Source organism: Quercus suber, unplaced genomic scaffold (genome assembly GCF_002906115.3).
Source record: "Quercus suber isolate HL8 unplaced genomic scaffold, Cork oak 2.0 scaffold_775, whole genome shotgun sequence".
NCBI classification, from domain to species: domain Eukaryota; kingdom Viridiplantae; phylum Streptophyta; class Magnoliopsida; order Fagales; family Fagaceae; genus Quercus; species Quercus suber.
The window spans coordinates 107,233-124,356 of record NW_027070211.1 but is presented as its reverse complement, the minus strand read 5'-3'; positions in this window follow the sequence as shown (position 1 = coordinate 124,356).

The window sequence follows — 17,124 nt, the reverse complement described above, 5'->3', positions numbered from 1 at the left end:
AACTTCTTTGCCGGTTGGACTCAATTTCTTAGTTTAAACACACGGAGACGCCATATGTTTGAGTCAAATTTTCATCATCTTTTTTTAGCCAAATTTAGACTCATGAGAACCTTAAAGCAAGTTCAAGGGTGTCGGGAAAAAAAAAAGTTCAAGGGTGTCAGAAAAGTTAAGAATCTATTCTCTCTTTTAAAAAATAAAAAAATAAAGTTAAGAATCTATTGAAAATCAAATGTTAATGTGAGCTGAAAAATATTGTTTACTGTGTTTGATAATTAGTTGTTTATTTGCAACTTGATGCCTTGTAATATCTTTTGTACTTTGTTTTGGAATTTTCCTTGTAACATCTGTTGTACTTTGTTTTGGAACTTTGTTCTAAACATCTTCTTATTCCAAAAAAAGAAAAAAAGGATGCAGGGCCTTTTATCAAGTAATGAATGGCCCATGAAATAAACTTGGGCCGAAAGGTTGGTTTTTGTTAGGTTTTTGTTAAATTCACTCTTATAAGGTTAGTTTTTGTTAGATTCACTCTTATAAGAGTGAATCTAACAAAAACCAACCTTTCGGCCCAAGTTTATTTATAGCCCAAATTACTAGCAAGAGTTCTGCCCCATTTTATAACTCAAGTTCGGATTGGCCCAATTAAAATTCAAGGACCCAAGATAACCTTTTCTTTTCCCTTTCTTGCCTAAATATTGTTTACATCCCTAAAATTTGTATAATTTCACTTTCTTTCAAAACTTTGAAAAGTTCGCTTTTGTGTCCCTAAATAGTTACATTATTACACTTTTTGTTCTTAAACTTAGAAAAATGTCTCTCTCTTTTTTTCCCCTTAAACTATTGTAAGCAATTAAAAAAAAAATTAAGGACAAAAAACAAAATGCATGCAAACTTTAGGGATGGAACCAACAATTTTGCCTTCTTTCTATTGAAATCACTTTTGCTGGCAGGAGGGGGACGGATAATTAAAGGCTCTTCCAGGGCTTGGATTCAAGGTTATTTAAGTATGATTGGTTATATCACATTGTTATCGGCCGAGTTATGGGCATAGAGATCCAAACATATTGTTTTTTTTTTTTTTCCTTACAATAAATTAGGGAAATGAGATTCAACCTCAGGTTCTCCTTTATAGAAAAATCGAGTAACACAATTGGATCACAAGATTCTCACTTATCAAGATGGTCCATGTGAGTAAGGGTGTGCGCAGTTCGGTTGGCTAGGTTTTTTTCTCAAATTTGTTACCGAACAGATAGGGATCAAATTTCTTATAATTAAAACCAAAGCATACCGATTAGGGTCGGTTTTCCAACCTATAGCGATGTAGTTTGGTCGACTCAATTTAATCGGTTTGGTCGGTTTGAAACATTAAAAATTCTATTTTTTTTTAATAAAAAAAATATGTTCAACCTATAAAAAAAAAAAAAAAAAACTGTTCAACAGAAACTTTATAAAAAAACTGTTCAACTTATTTACACAAAATTTGTTCAATCTATTCAAAAAACAGCAGCAAAATCTATTCAATCTGATCAAAAAATAGCAACAAAATTTCACAAAAACTTCATAAAAAATTCTATTCAACTTGTTCACAAAAAATCTGTTCAATATGTTCAAAAAACAACAACAAAATCTGTTCAATCTGCTTAAAAAACAACAACAAAATTTGTCCAAATTTCACATAAACTTCATAAAAAAATTTGTACAACCTGTTCACACATAAAATCTGTTCAAAAACCTGTTCAATCTATTCAAAAAATCTGTTTAATATGTTCAAACTATTCAAACAGTTTCACAGTTTATTGTTTGAACAGTTTGAACATATTAAACAATCTGCGCAAATGGTTCAAACTGCGTATATTAAACAATCTGTTCAACCTGTTCATTCACACAATCACACATAAACAATTTGTGCAAATTTTTTACATAGCAAACTATCAAAACAATTTCACAATCCAAACAATTTCACAGTTTCACACATGACAAACTATCCAAAAAAAATTTCATTTCATTCACCATGCGAAAATATTTTGAAATTGCCTCAATAAGAGTTCAACTCTCAAAATACTATCATGTAGCATATAATATCATTAGTGTCATTGTGTGTGTCAGTGTCAATAACAATAAGTGTTAATGTATCCACTTAATAACGTATTACAGAACCATTTGTTGCTGTCCACAAATGCCAGCAGAAAGATATACAAATTAAATTAGCATTTAGGAAGAAGAATGCTAATTGCTTGTATCCCCAATGATAATCCCACCCATGAATACCTAAATAACTACCATTAGTGAAAAGTTCACANTTTTTTTTTAAATGTGGGGGGGGGGGGGGGGTAATTAAGGCCTACATATATTATTATTTTGCACGGGGGAGGGGGAGGCCCCCTCTACCCTACTGTGGGTCCATCCCTGGTTGGTCCCTTAATTTTACTCTATGTGCACAATTAGTCCCTCAAATTTGAAGCGAGCACCATTAGTCCCTCAAGTTTTAAACTAAGTTGTATTAATTCTTTTATTAATTATGATTAATGGTGTTACTTACATGGCTAACAGAACAATAACTTGACTTTTTTTTTTTTTTTTAAATGATGTTGCATGTTTTTTATCAAAAAATTACAAACTAAATTTACACGTGAAAAACAATATTCACAACCTGGTACCAAATTTAAAAAAAAAAAAAAAAATTATTTTCTACCAATTGTAAAAACCCACCCACGAGAGAGAGAAGAGAAGAGTGGAAAGAAACCAACCACTAACCCACCGCCCGGTGGAGACCCATGCCCTAGCCACCACCAGCAACAGCCCAAGCCCAAGCCCAAAAAAAAAAAAAAAAAAAAAATCTCTATATTTTTTTTCCCCAATTTATTTTTCTGATTGATGCTGCACATTTTCTTTTTTTCAATGTTTGCCACTCCATTACCAATTCTTTGCTTTCTAGCTTTTCTTTTAGTCTATATACCATATAGCCTTTGCAGCCCAATGGTAGATCTTAAGCCTGTGACCAAGATTTCTTTCGCTAAAATATTCTTGTGCAGGGCTTTCGTGGATTGTTTTGCCGAGGTACCATTGATCTTCCTTATTTTGACTTAAATTGTGTTCATTCAATTCTCATTTATGCGTTGTACTTAATTTGATATCCGGGTATTAACAATTTCTACATAAAGAAAGTAAACAAAATTTAGAGTTTCACTTACGCTTTCTTCTTCCCTCCTTTCTGTCCCTTCAAAATCCATGTCACGTTCTATTTGCAATTTCACCAAAAATCAGAAAAATAAACTGGGGAAAAAGAAATTATAGAGTTTTTTAATTTTGGTTTTGGGCTTCATGGATTGCCGAAGGCGGCTAAGGCATGGGTCTCCACTGGCGGTAGGTCAGTGCTTGGTTTCTTCTCTCTCTCCCCTTCTCTCTCATGGGTGGGTTTTTACCATTGGTAGGAAATAATTTTTTTAATTTAGTACCAGGTTGTGAATATTGTTTCTCATGTGTATATTTAGTTTGTAATTTTTTAATTAAAAACATGCCACATCATTAAAAAAAAATGCCAAATTATTTTTCCGTTAGCCACATAAGTAACACCATTAACAGCAGTTAGTAAAAGAACCAATACAACTCAGTTTTAAAACTTGATGAAGTAATTGTGCTTGCTTTAAACTTGAGGGACCAGTGGTGCACACAGGGTAAACTTGAAGGACCAATATTATAGTTTCACCTTAAATATTTTATTTTTCCATACAATTCATTAAAATAATCTTTAAAAAACTCCTACAATATAAAATACATAAATAAATACAAAATCCACAACCCACCATTGTCACTACCACTCGACTACCACAACCAAATTGTAACCCCACTACCGCCATAAATCAGCCCTCAACTACTAAAACCCACCAAAATCAGCCTACCACAGCCAATCAAAAAGCAACCCACAACTAAAAAAATAATCCCTCATCAACAACCAATAAACCCACCACCAACACTACCACAATAACATTTGGCTGAAGGTGGGAGGTTCGAAGGTGGGGGAGGTCTAAAGGTAAGAGGTCCAACGGTGGGGAAGGTCTGAAGGTGGGGGAGGTTCAAAGGTAGGGGATCTGAAGCAACAAGATCAGAAGACTAACGAGGTGGACAGTGTGACGATCTTGTGGGTGAGATCGGTGAAGGCTAGGCTAGCCCGGCCTCAGGGCGCGATCGACAAGGGCTAAGGAGATCGGTGAAGGCTTGGCAACAATGGCCTTGGGTGAGATTGGCAGTGGCTGGAGAGATTGGTGGTGACTAGAGAGGGTGAGACCATTAGAATATGAGAGAGAGAGAGAGAGAGAGAGAGAGAGAGAGAGAGAACGTTGTGCAAGAGAAGTGAATAAAAATACAAATAAATAAATAAATTTATAGCATTTTCATCTGTACACTTTCAAATTTGAGATTGCATAGTTTATGTATGCCAAACATTTTGGCATTTAGAACGCCTTGTGTAAGAGGCTTTATGGTGTTTGGTGTGCCAAATGCCAAATATTTGGCATTTTCCACACTTAATGCTCATGTTCTCAGACATGTCAAATTCTAAAATTTTAGCATGAATCTAAAGTACAAGGGTACAGTAAAAAAAGATAAATTTTTTATTCTTTTTTTTATTGTAGGAGTTTTTTTTAAGGTTATCTTAATGTGTTATATATATTATTTTATTGTCTTGTTAGGAAAAACAGAAGATTTGATGTATAATGTAATGTTAATTACTATATCAAAATATTTGTAGGGGTGATAGGCCCAGTGGTATATATCTATATGTATATATTAGGTCGAGGGCCCAATCCGAGGACATGAAGTAGTTCGAGAACGGGTAAACACTGTCATAGGAGTCCGTGTTAGTGAGTGAGGAGGTGAGTTTTGGTCTTCAGAGTCCAATAAGGTGTCCGAGGAAGAATGCCTCCTTGGCTGAGCAAAGCCGAGGTCTGGAGGTATGGTCTGCCATCCAAGGCAACGTTCTAGGAGATTCTATTGATAAGGATAAGCATCACAGAAGTGTAGGACAGAGGGAAGTCTTAAAATATTTAAGAGAAAACTCTTACCACTACATTGAATGCTCTGTAGCTAACTCTCTGGCTACATTAATGAGGAAGTGATACCTAAACAATAATTTTTCAGCCTTACAGCTACTACTAGAGACTTCACAGCTACTATTAGAGACTTCAGGAATGCGCTGATGGGACAAGAATCAACACCAGCAATTTACTCTACACGTGGAGGGCAAAGATGAAGGAATGAAGATAGTATAAAACAGAAAGAAGACCCTGAAGGAAAAGGAGGGGAAAAAAGAGAAAAGTATTGTAGGAATAAGAACTATGTTTGTAATCACATTCAAGAGATATATACAATAACTGATCTCCTCAGATTGTGCCAAAGACGATTTTCTTTAAATAAAATCAGTCTATCTTTGCTTTCTTATCATTTGGGCCAATTATAATTGTTTTTTAACTCATTAGAGTCTAGTCTTCCAACTTACTCTCTACAAATTCATTGTATTGAGCTCTTTAAGACTAGATCCTTTTACCTCTTGGGCGTGGGATTCAATTTATGTCCATACAATATATATAATATAAAAAAAAGTAGATTTTGATATATTAAAATGACATTTGGCATAGCACAGCTTTTTTTTTTTTTTTTTTTTTTAAGAAACATGATGATCATTTTTTTGCAAGTAGTCTAGGAAATCAGCTATTACAAGATTATTAATATATTTTTTTTTTTTTTTTTTTTTTAAGAAACATGATGATCATTTTTTTGCAAGTAGTCTAGGAAATCAGCTATTACAAGATTATTAATATCCGAAGAAGCATTCTCTATCCAGACTAAAAAAGGAAAAGAAAAATTAGCTCTTCTGTCTAAGGCATGAGCAACCCCATTTCCTTGCCTATAAGTATGGGCGAAAGACCAACTCTGAAATGAGTTTACAAAGGACATAGTGTCTTTAATCAAGTGATCAAAAGCAGAGTTAAGCATATCGCCTCTCTGTAAGGCATTAATGACAATCTCCGAGTCGCCTTTAAAAATAGATTTACCAATACCAAGTTCTTGAGCAAATAGGACTGCTCTTCTTGCTGCCAACATTTCCAAAGTGACCACTGAGGAGGGTTTTTGTATTTTTCAGAGAGAGAGACCATAACTTCACCTCTGTGATTATGAACCACAACTTCATACCAGCTTTCCATTCCTTCTCAAACAAAGCAGCATCAAAATTTGTTTTATAGCAATTTTCATCTGATGGTTTACAAATTGTTTTGACCCTTTGAATTTTTTTCACCCAAGTATCACTGTTTTTCTTATGCAAAGCTAGAAAAAATTCCGCCTTAAGAATGATACTAACCATTGGAGGGCCTGAATCACCAACCTGGATTTTATTTCTCTGATTCCACAAAAGCCAGAAAATAACAAAGAAAAGGTCCAGAAGATGAAGTTGGGTTTTAATTAAATTTACCAAGTTTGCATAATTTCCAGAGGAGGCTTTCACAGCACATGGAGAGTTGTTTCTGACTGTTGAAAGTCATGTTGGCAAAGCTGACAGACATCTTCCTTTAAAATTATCCCTTTTTTTACATTTTGCTTTGTAGGTAGAGAATCCGAGCAAGCTTTCCACATGAAGTGACGAAATTTTCCTGGAACATTTAATTTCCACAAACCTATCCAAAAAATCTTCTTCTCGTCAGAATTTGACCTCGAAGTTGCTATCATATTCAAGGTTTTCAAACCCGTACCGTTTATTGAATTGTAAAAGGGAGATGTTTAAAATTTTTGAGGTTAAATCGAGGTCGAACCATGATAACGTCTTAATTAATTTAATAATTAATTTGAATGTTCAAATAGCGTGTAAAACACTATGAATGTTTTGACCCACAATTTACAATTTACCAATTCAAGCTTAATATCAAACAATGTACATGCGGAAAATGAACATAAGCTTATAACAGAATTGATAAACAATCTAAACCAAATAAAATCACATCCACAGCAAAAATTAAATGGCAAAGTGATGAGAATCAACAAGCATTCAAGGATCCATTACATGTTCCAGTTGGGCCTATTACTAAAGCAAGGTCCAAGAAGATCAAAGAAGCACTTAATGGGCTGATTTAAGAGATTTGGGTTGATTCTAACGGAGGACATTCCAAGCTTGGCCCAAAGGAAGATAAAGGCGTAATAAATTTAATCCAAGCTATTGAGAGCTAATCTAGCTTAATTGGGCGTGATTTATGGCGTGGATTAATGACTGATTGATTTTCCAACTCCATGTCAGTTAATAGATATTTTTCCTAGTCTGAAGCATCTAGTTTTGGACCAGGTCTACCTTAATTTTAGGCTTTTATTATTTAGAACGTTTTTAGCTATTTTTCCTATTTTGGATCTCCTAATTTAAGACCAAATCAGCTTTTATTTAGGGCTTTATTATTCAGTACGTTTTTTTTTATATTTTTCTATTTTCAATCATGCCTTATAAATAGCATGCACTCATTGTAATAAGAGAAATGATTGAATAAAAATCAGAAAAGGTGAGGCTTTGCTCTTCTTTTGGTTCTTCAAAAACTGTGAACTTATCAGAGATTCTTCCTTGTGGCGTTCAAACTTTATGCCTTTGGTTAGTGATTCGATTATAATCATTGGGTCAAGGTCTATTACTTATACCTTTGGTTCGCATTTCGATTGTAAATGTTGGGTCAAGGTTTCTATCAAAAAAACTGAATTTTTAGCTTTCTTGGGCAAGTATTCCAAAATTTTTGTTGGGTCTCAAAGCGTATCGATTGAGATTCGCATCACAAAGATTAAGGAAAGAAAGATGTAAACACAAGAACAATACAACGATGTGTTATCGAAGAGGAAATTGAAGCCCTCAGCGTAAAACCTCTCCACCGTCCTTCAAGCGGTCAATAATCCATTAGAAAATGAAGTTGGAATACATGAACAGCAATAAACCCTCCAAACCTAATCTACCCAGTGTACCTAAGCCCTCCAAGCTTCTTACTCCAAAGAGATTACGCTGAACCTTTGTCTTTTCTAGCTTATCGGATTCCGCTATAGCTCATAGCATCAACCAATAACCATTGGTCCCTTCCTAACTACTTCCCAAAGCACCAAATAGCCTTCTCACAAATGTGGGTATGGTGAGAAAAGTACTTGGGTAAGAACCTCTCAAAGATGTAACAATGGAGAGGGTGAGAGTAGAGGAATTTGAAGAGTCTCTATGTAAAGATTATGGATGAATCAATATTATTTTTCTCTAGGGTTTCTCTTTTAAAGTTCTTTCTAGAAGCTCTCTACATTTCGTGGGTATAAGGGACAATATATAGTGGTGGGTGTTTGGAATGCGAAGAGTCATTTTTCCAAAACAGAGCTGGCTGGCAACTTGACTGAGTCGCGAGTTCAAGCTGCGAGATAACTGAATGGCCAGTCTGGACTTTTTGTCCTGTAGTGTAACAACTGGCATGACGGTTCAGTTTCTTTGCATGCTTCACTCGTGTTCATCATCTAGCGGCTTGCCAGTCGCAAGCTACCCGTGAGGTCCAGTCGTGAGTCCCTGCTTCACTAAACAATCTTGAGCATTTCTTCACACTCTCTCACACACTACTCTTACAAGATTCTCACCTAAATACATGGTTTCTAAGTGTTGAATTACAAGCAAATTTGGCACGGAATAAAGCCAACATAATGGTTGATTAAATTCAACCTTACATAATTAAAGCCTAAATATAGATATTAAATTTATAAAACTAGCAAAATTGACAATATATCTATATATGTGAGGAAAATTTAATGATTTTCAATTATATATTTAATAATTAAATAAGAAAGTTAATAAAATAAAATAATAACCATGAAAACATTAAAATTTATGATTAATTTTTGAAGTAAAGTTGAATATCTTTGAAGGATTATAATTATAATTTTTTTTATTCCTTGTAAGAGATGGATAATTTAATTAAGTAGAATAAAATTGCGTTAAGTTGTTTAAAAAAAAAAAAAAATTGCTAAAGCATTGGACTGCATGGTTCTAACCAGTTCATGCAATCCAACCCTAGTTTTAGGGGTTCATGGAATTAACAAAAAATCATGTTCTTTATGCTTAAAAAACCGGTTTTCATCCCGGTTTCTAGTTTTCACGGTTCGACCTCCCAGTTTGGTCAAAGTCTGAAAACCTTGATCATATTATCTTTTGAACATAATAGTTGATAGCCCGATTTATTATATAATTTCCATCCTTGCTGTCCGGCCAAAATAAGAAATCTTCTAGTGCAGTAGAACTGAGGGGAATCGCCTTAATTTCTTGAGCTTCAGAAGGGAGGAAGAGTGAATCTAAGAGTTATGACTTCCACCACTTTGAATCTAAATCAATAAGATCTGAAACAGTGGAATTTCTATGTAGAGAAATAGTAAGTGAAATAACCTTTCTACCGAAATTTCCTAGAATCCAACCGTCAAAAAAAAAAAAATTCCGAATTGATCTACCATCTCCCACACTCCATCTAGGCCCCCATAGAGATGACTTTCCTCAACTTCAAAATACTCTTTCAAGCATAAGAACTCAATGATTGCTTAGTTTCAAAAATAGAACAATTTGGAAATTATTTTGCCTTAAAAACCTTATAGAAGAGTGAATCAGAATCATAAACCAACTGTCACGCTTGCTTAGCCAACATTGTGTCACTAAACTTACATAGGTCTTTAAAACCCCATAAGCTTTTGGTTGGCATAAGATTTCCCACCAACTCCAATGAATTTTTCTTCAATCCCCTAGCTATCCCCACCAAAATTTTCTAATCATCCACTTAATATCTTTACACAACCCGACTAACAAACTAAAACAACTCATAGTGAATGTAGGAATTGATTGAATGACAGGTTTTAGTAGAACCTCTTTACCCGCTTGAGATAAAAGCTTCTCCTTCCACTCTTGTAATTTATTCCATACCCTTTCTTTAATGTAATCAAGTCTAGCTCTTTTATTTTTTTTCCCACCACAACAGGTAGCCCCAAATACTTCCCACACTCCTTTATTTCCGGAACTTCAAGTTAATTTTTTATTTCATTTTTTAGCTCCAATGAAACAGCTTTGCTAAAAAACAAAGTTGTCTTCTCCTTGTTTATTTGTTTCCTTGAAGCTCTTTTATATGTCTTAAGAATATCCAGGATAGTTTGAATATCACTCAATTGCATGTGTCTTGTAAAATAACAAACTATCATTCGCAGGAAAAAAAAAAAAAAAAAAAAAAAAAAAGATGTGAGATTCTTGGCCCATTTTTGCACAGAAACACACCTCTGATTTTGTTATTGATTTCAATTTGTTTCAAAAGACCAGTTAAGCCTTCTAAACAAAGAAGAAATAGATAAGGCAATAGAGGATCTCCCTAACAAATACCCCTGGTTGGTTTAATGTTCCCTTGAGGTTTCCCATTCACCACAATAAAGTATGAAACAGTGCCAATACATTCGTAAATTAAGCCAATCCGTTGTGAAAGCCCATTTTTTTCCATCAGCTTTAGCAAGAAACTCCATTCAACTCGTAATAACCTTTGTTCATGTCCAATTTTAAAGTAACAAACTTAGATTTACCAGACTTCATAATTTTCTTGTGATGGAGAGTCTCAAAAGCCATAAGATTATTGTAAAAGATAGCTTTATCTGCTTGAAAAGCACTTTGGGACTCTAAAATAATATGAGGAAGAATTTTCTTAAGCCTGTTTGCTAACACCTTTGAAATAAGCTTATAAATAATGTTACAAAGAGCTATGGGTTTGAACTCTGTAACCAATTCTGAGCTTTTTATCTTCCGGATCAAAGTAAGAAAAGTATGGTTAAGATCAGGAGGAATCATACCCATGTTTAGACAAGATAATATTGCTTGTGAGACATCCTTTCCAATGACTTTCTAGTAGTGTTGGAAAAAAAGAGAAAGCATACCGTCAGGTCCAGGGGCTTTTAAAGGCGCCATTTGTTTAAGAGCAAAGTCTACTTCTTGCTTTGAGAAATTTCCAATGAGAATGGAGTTCATATTATCAGTAACCACATGGGGCACCTACTGCAGAGTTGATTCCATGTCTCCTAGAGTCGAAGGAGAAAATGATTCTTGGTAATATTTCACCAGCAAAGCAACAACATTGTCATCCCCCATACATATCTTGCCCATACTATTTCGAAGACCACATATTTTATTTCTCCTGTAACTTTGAAAAGCCCTACTATGAAAAAATTTGGTGTTCTTATCTCCCAAAGTAATCTAATGAGATTTTGCCCACTAATGCCACATTCTTTCCTCTTGCATCAGAAGTTCATTAATTTTTAATTTTAGACCAACAACCTCCCCATAAAAACCATTCCCACATGCTGCCACTTCAGCCTTTTTCAGAAGGGATTTCTTTTCCAAAAGAGCTCGAGTAATGTTACCAAAGTGTTGCTTACTCCACCACTTCAATTTTAATTGACACATATTTATTTTACCTTCAACCATTGCCATAGGAGAGCCACGAACAGCCCTTCTCCATGTACCCTTCACCACATCATGACATCCCTCATCCTTTAACCACATTTGTTCAAATCTCCATGGCCTTTGTTTTCTCTCCAAAATTCCCAAATGATGAATATTGATTGGTTTATGATCCAACGTACCACACTCCAAACGACAAACCTTTATAGAAGGAAATTTTGACAGACACTCAAATGTGCCTACAGCCTTGTCAAGTCTCTCCCAAATAGTGACACGGTCTTGGAAATTTTGGTGCTAGGTGAATTTATTTCTGCCAGTGAGCATGAAATTTCCTTATCATTGTAGGAAACCTAGCTTTTCTTGTTTGGTAACTCATAATGATCAACAATAGACCCCGAAGGCTGCTTAACACAAAGAATATTATCCTTAGAAGGCTTAGGAAGATTACCTAAGTGATTTTGGCATTTCCATGTGGAAGAAGCTTTTATGGGTAGAAGACTTGGGAGAACATTAGAGTTTATGATATCGCAAACCACATAAGAAGGATGTGGAGGATTAATATCGGGCTTGGGAGTAGAGGGTGAGGGCTAACACGAGTTAGGATCCACCTCAGCATAAGTGTCCACAATGAAATTATTGTGTACTCCCGGAGTACCATAATTGCGTACTCCCTCCTCTCACATGAATGGTGGGTCCCACTAATTAAATTCATGGTGGGACCCACCATTCATGTGAGAGGGGGGAGTACGCATTTACAGTACTCCGGGTGTACCTAATAATTTTCCGTGTCCAGGTCAAAGGTAATATTTGATTCCAAAACAAAAGCTGATTTCTCTCCTACAATATTGCCAACAAGTTTATCAAAATGGCACAAGTCATGGTCAATTTCATCTATTTTGGAAAGCAAATCATCCTAGCACCCTTGACCTAAGGACATAGGAATTGAATGTGATGCAAAAATATTGGAATTTTTTGAATTTCCAATTGAATCAGCATTAACATCTAGGTTGCACAAACACGCCATTTTTGGCGTTATGTCGGTGTCGGACACCGGAATGGGTACGACTCGCCGGATTCCGGTGTCCGGCGAGTGTCTTTTTTTTTCTTTTTTTTCTTTTTTTTCCGACACAGCTCCAACACGGTAGCAGTGAAAAAAAAAATCACAGATTTTGACAGATGGACTTACCAATACCATTGATTTTGTTATATACCCTAAAACAAAAATTCTTAGAGTCTGAGAAGTCTAAGTTAAAACCCACATCTCAAGTTCTCAACCCACCCTCTCTCTGACCTCTGCCCGCTACCCTCTATCCCTCGTCAGAGCTAAATCGGGCCAATCGGCGAGTTCCATAGACGTCGACGCTGTGTCCTGTCCCTTCCAATCAGTGACCTCCTCTCTCTTTTTTCTTCTTCTTCTTCTTCTTCTGCTTCTTCTTCTTCTTCTTCTTCTTCTGCTTCTTTTTAGTTTTCTTTTTCTTTGCTCTCTCACCTAGATGCCTTCTATCTTCTAGTCTAGTTCATTTTAACTTTTCTAATACTTTTTTATATTTCCTCTTTGTTTTATGTGTCTTCTGCCAACCCCACGTGAAAGTTACTTTCAAACTTTCAATTTCAAATTTTAACTATTGAGTACCATATGTCAATGCCATGATGTCATTGATATGCCATTGGTCCAAAAGAAAATAATTTATATTATTATTTTGACTATTATTTTTAGTATTAGTATTAGTATTTGAATGTAGCCTATTTAAGCTTTTGGTTTGTACTCTAAACATTTTATGTGTATTATTGTACTACTTTGGGTGTTAGCTTACTTATTTGTAGTTCTTACATAATTTAAATTCTATACATAAACATATTTTGTCTAAAAATACTAAAAAATATGCCTAAATATAAAATTTAATTAATTATTTAACCACCGTGTCCCCATCGTGTTGTGTCTTTATTTTTTAAAAATTTTCATATCTCCGTGTCCTTGTCCATGTCCGTATAACATAGATTGACATCCTTTTCCTAAAGTTACAGTTTCCTTCTCGAGTGACACCACCGTGGGTGGAGGGGACTAGAATCTTGTTCCATTGCCGTGTGCCTACTAGTTCCACCAAAAAAAGCCTTTGAAGAGCCAACCTTAGTTTTATAGTACCCCGACATGGAGACCACTTGTTTGCGAGAAGCCATAATAGCCGAGGCACAAATAGTGGGACCAAACTATTGGAGATCAGTTGATAGAGTACCTTCGTTTTCAATGCAAATATCGCAGTCTTTGTCAACGTGATCAAGACAACCACACTAGTAACAGATGTTTGGCAAACATTTGTATTGAAAGACACCCATAGTTGATGATCATCCCCCAAAAGAAACCACACGCCTACGACAAAGGGGGAGAGAGGCATTCAAAAATACACGGGCATGGGTGAAATTTCCACCCTCAATCACAAAATTATTAGTTAGCTAACTAACATGACCAAGAACTTCACAAATACCTTCTGCCACATCTTTATTCATATATCGTATGGGAATATCATGTAACTGGACCCAAAAATTCACCCTATCAAACTCTAAGTTAGCAAGGGGAGTATTGCTATTTTATTTTTGTATAATCACTAGACGTTTGTCAAAACTCCAAGACTCGCTGTTCATAACTATATCCATATCATCTTTACTTTCAAAGACAAAAGAAACTTATGATCACCAAGATTCTGAACTCAGAAACCATTATGACAACACCAAAGTGGGTTCAAAGTCTTGGCAATAGCATCAATACTGAGCACCCTACTTTGTCAGAAACTTTGCAACAATAAGAAATTCTTTGGAACTAAGTTTTTGTAGAGAAAAAAACCTAGACCTTCTCTATCAAAGAGTGAGAGACGATTCCAATATTTTATCAGATCTTCCATGGTGAGACAAAGTCAAGAGAGGAAAGAAAAGAAAGAAAAGAAAAAAAAATGTTGAAGGTTTAGACTTGGGGTTTTCTCTCTAGGTTTCCACTGAAACCCTAGAGGTGAAAAAAGGCGCTTGTCGTTGACAAGAAAAGATTCTCCTGTATAGGTAGAAAACTAGTTTTCTCCTTTCTCCATTGTCTGACTGAGCCTCATGGAGGACTTATCAAGATGATGTGAGAAACTTAAACACTCAGAACACGAGGGGGATGAGGTAGATCTTGACTTTCAGGAAGCGATGGAGGGATGGATTTTAGCAGGAAAGTTTTTAACAAAGAGACGAATAAACTTCGAAGCGGTGGTTAAAGCACTAAAACCCATTTGGAAGACATCAGAGAACTTTGAGGTTCAGGATGCTAGTGACAATATAGTGCTCTTTTTGTTTCAGAATGAGGAGGACATGGAAAGAGTACTTTGGTCGAGTCCATGGTCCTTCGACAAGTATTTAGTAGTTTTACAAAAATTCAAAATTGGAGACTCGGTCTCCACTATGAGCTTTGACAGGGCACCCTTTTGGGTCTAGATTCACGAGCTACCCATGAGAATGCAGACTAGAGAAGTCGCAGAGAAGATAGCAGGGCCCTTAGGCGAGGTGAAGAAGGTTGATGTGGGGGAAAAAGGTTTTAGCATGGGGAAGTATCTCAGAGTCTGAATGAAGCTTGACATATCTCAACCGTTGAGTCGAGGAAGAACCATAAGGATGGGAGGGTCGAAAACAGGATGGGTAGACTTCCGATACGAGCGCCTTCCCATTTTCTGCTACTGGTGCAGAAGGATAGACCACGATGACCGAGACAGCCCTCTCTGGATAAATAGTAAGGAATCCCTTGGCTCAAAAGACAAGCAGTTCGGTCCGTGGCTACGAGCTGACTCCGAGCATCTCCAACGACCCATGGTTACGGAGGTTGATAAGCAAAAGCCTAGCGAGAGTAACAGGGGAGGAAAAAGTAGTGGAAAAGTCAATGAGCAGCCTCGGATAGTCTTTAAATCTCGGCCAACAATGGCAGCAAAGAGCTATAGCGGCGAAACCGATCCATAGGGAACGAATCCTCACCAAGTTGTGGATTTGGAAATGGAGGATACTTCACCGCCAAGATCTCGTGCAGCGTTATTCTTGGAGCAATTACGTGAAATAGACCAAGAAATTAAGGAATTTGATATCCTTAAGGAGGAAAATAAGGGGAAGGAAAATCACGTGGTCTATAATAAAAGGGTGTCAGTTAGCCATGGTGGGCCACAAATGAAGCAGAGTTTAAATTTGGGCTCGGAAAAAATGATGAAGGCCCATACGGTCCTTAAGAGGAGGGGTGGGGTAACTAATAAAGTTGATGGGCCCATTAACTCCCCGGTTTTACAAAAAGAGACCTTGAGCCCACGAGAGACAGTTGTGAAGCATAAGGAGGCACGGGTTTTAGCCCAGACCTCTACCTATGGATCTTTAAACACCTTTATACTTGAAGGTGTAAGGTGCATTTCGGACAATCAGCTCTCACATAACAACACTCTGGGTAAAGAAAACATAATAGGGGATTCGACGGTGATCAAAACAAATGGGGGTAGATGCGCTGAAACAATGGATACTTGGAAATGCATACCAAGAGAATCGGTGGAAGGTAAAGACCGAGTTAGTGGAGAGAAGGCAGTCGGTGCCAAAAGGAAAGATGTGGTGCCGCTCAAAGAAATTCAGCAGAACATTTTCAATGAAAAAAGGAGCAAGATGGAGGTGCAAGTTTTGACAATGGGTCAATTGATGGCAAAACACTTGGGAGCAGCGGAGGTTGCTAAGCAACCCCGCCGGGATCAATGTGTGCCCTTGAGAAGGTAGTGTCTTCTAAAGATCCCATTTTAATTTTTTTAATGGAAACTAAACTTGTTGTTGCAAAGTTTGATTCAATAAAGAAGGGTTTGAAGAGGTCCCAAGGTTTTGTGGTGCCTAGTATACGGAGGAGTGGGGGTTTAGCGCTATTATGGAAGAAAGAATTGTCTGTTTCGATCTAATCTTACTCAAAGAGTCACATTGATGCGATCATCAACCAAAATGATGGGTCTCAGAATTGGAGGTTCACGAGTTTCTATGGTAACCCGAAAACTAGTAGAAGGGAAGAGTCATGGGTATTGCTAAAGAGATTATCTAGTAGTAACAGTTTGTCGTGGGTATGTGCTAGAGATTTCAATGAACTCATGCACAGTGGAGAGAAAGAAGGTGGAAGCTTGCGGCCAGTGCGACAAATGGCTAACTTTTGTGAGGTGATAAATTCATGTCAGTTGCGTGGTTTAGGCTACATTAGTCAGGATTTTACTTGGAGTAGGTGCCTAGGAAACAGAGGATGGGTGAGGGAACGCTTGGATAGAGCATTGGTTTCTGAAGGTTAGGCTGCTAGATTCCCAAAGAGGCGTCTATATCACAAAGCCAACTCCTCTTCAAATCATTGTATGCTCTTGCTGAAAGACAGCCCATCGACGTCTCGAAGAAAACGTGGTCCTAAACCCTTCCGCTTCAAGACAATATGGCTTAAAGAGGAGTCATGTGCTGATGTTGTAACTACTGCTTCGCTCAAAGGTATGTGTAGCGATTTAGGTTCATCCCTTTACCATTGCCTTGAAGAATGTCTTCTTTCATTGAGTGCCTGGAATAAAAGTGGTTCTGGCCATGTGGGAAAAAAAATAGCTTCATTACAGAAAAAATTGGAGATGTTAGAATGTCAGAAGGGTAGCCCATTGATATTA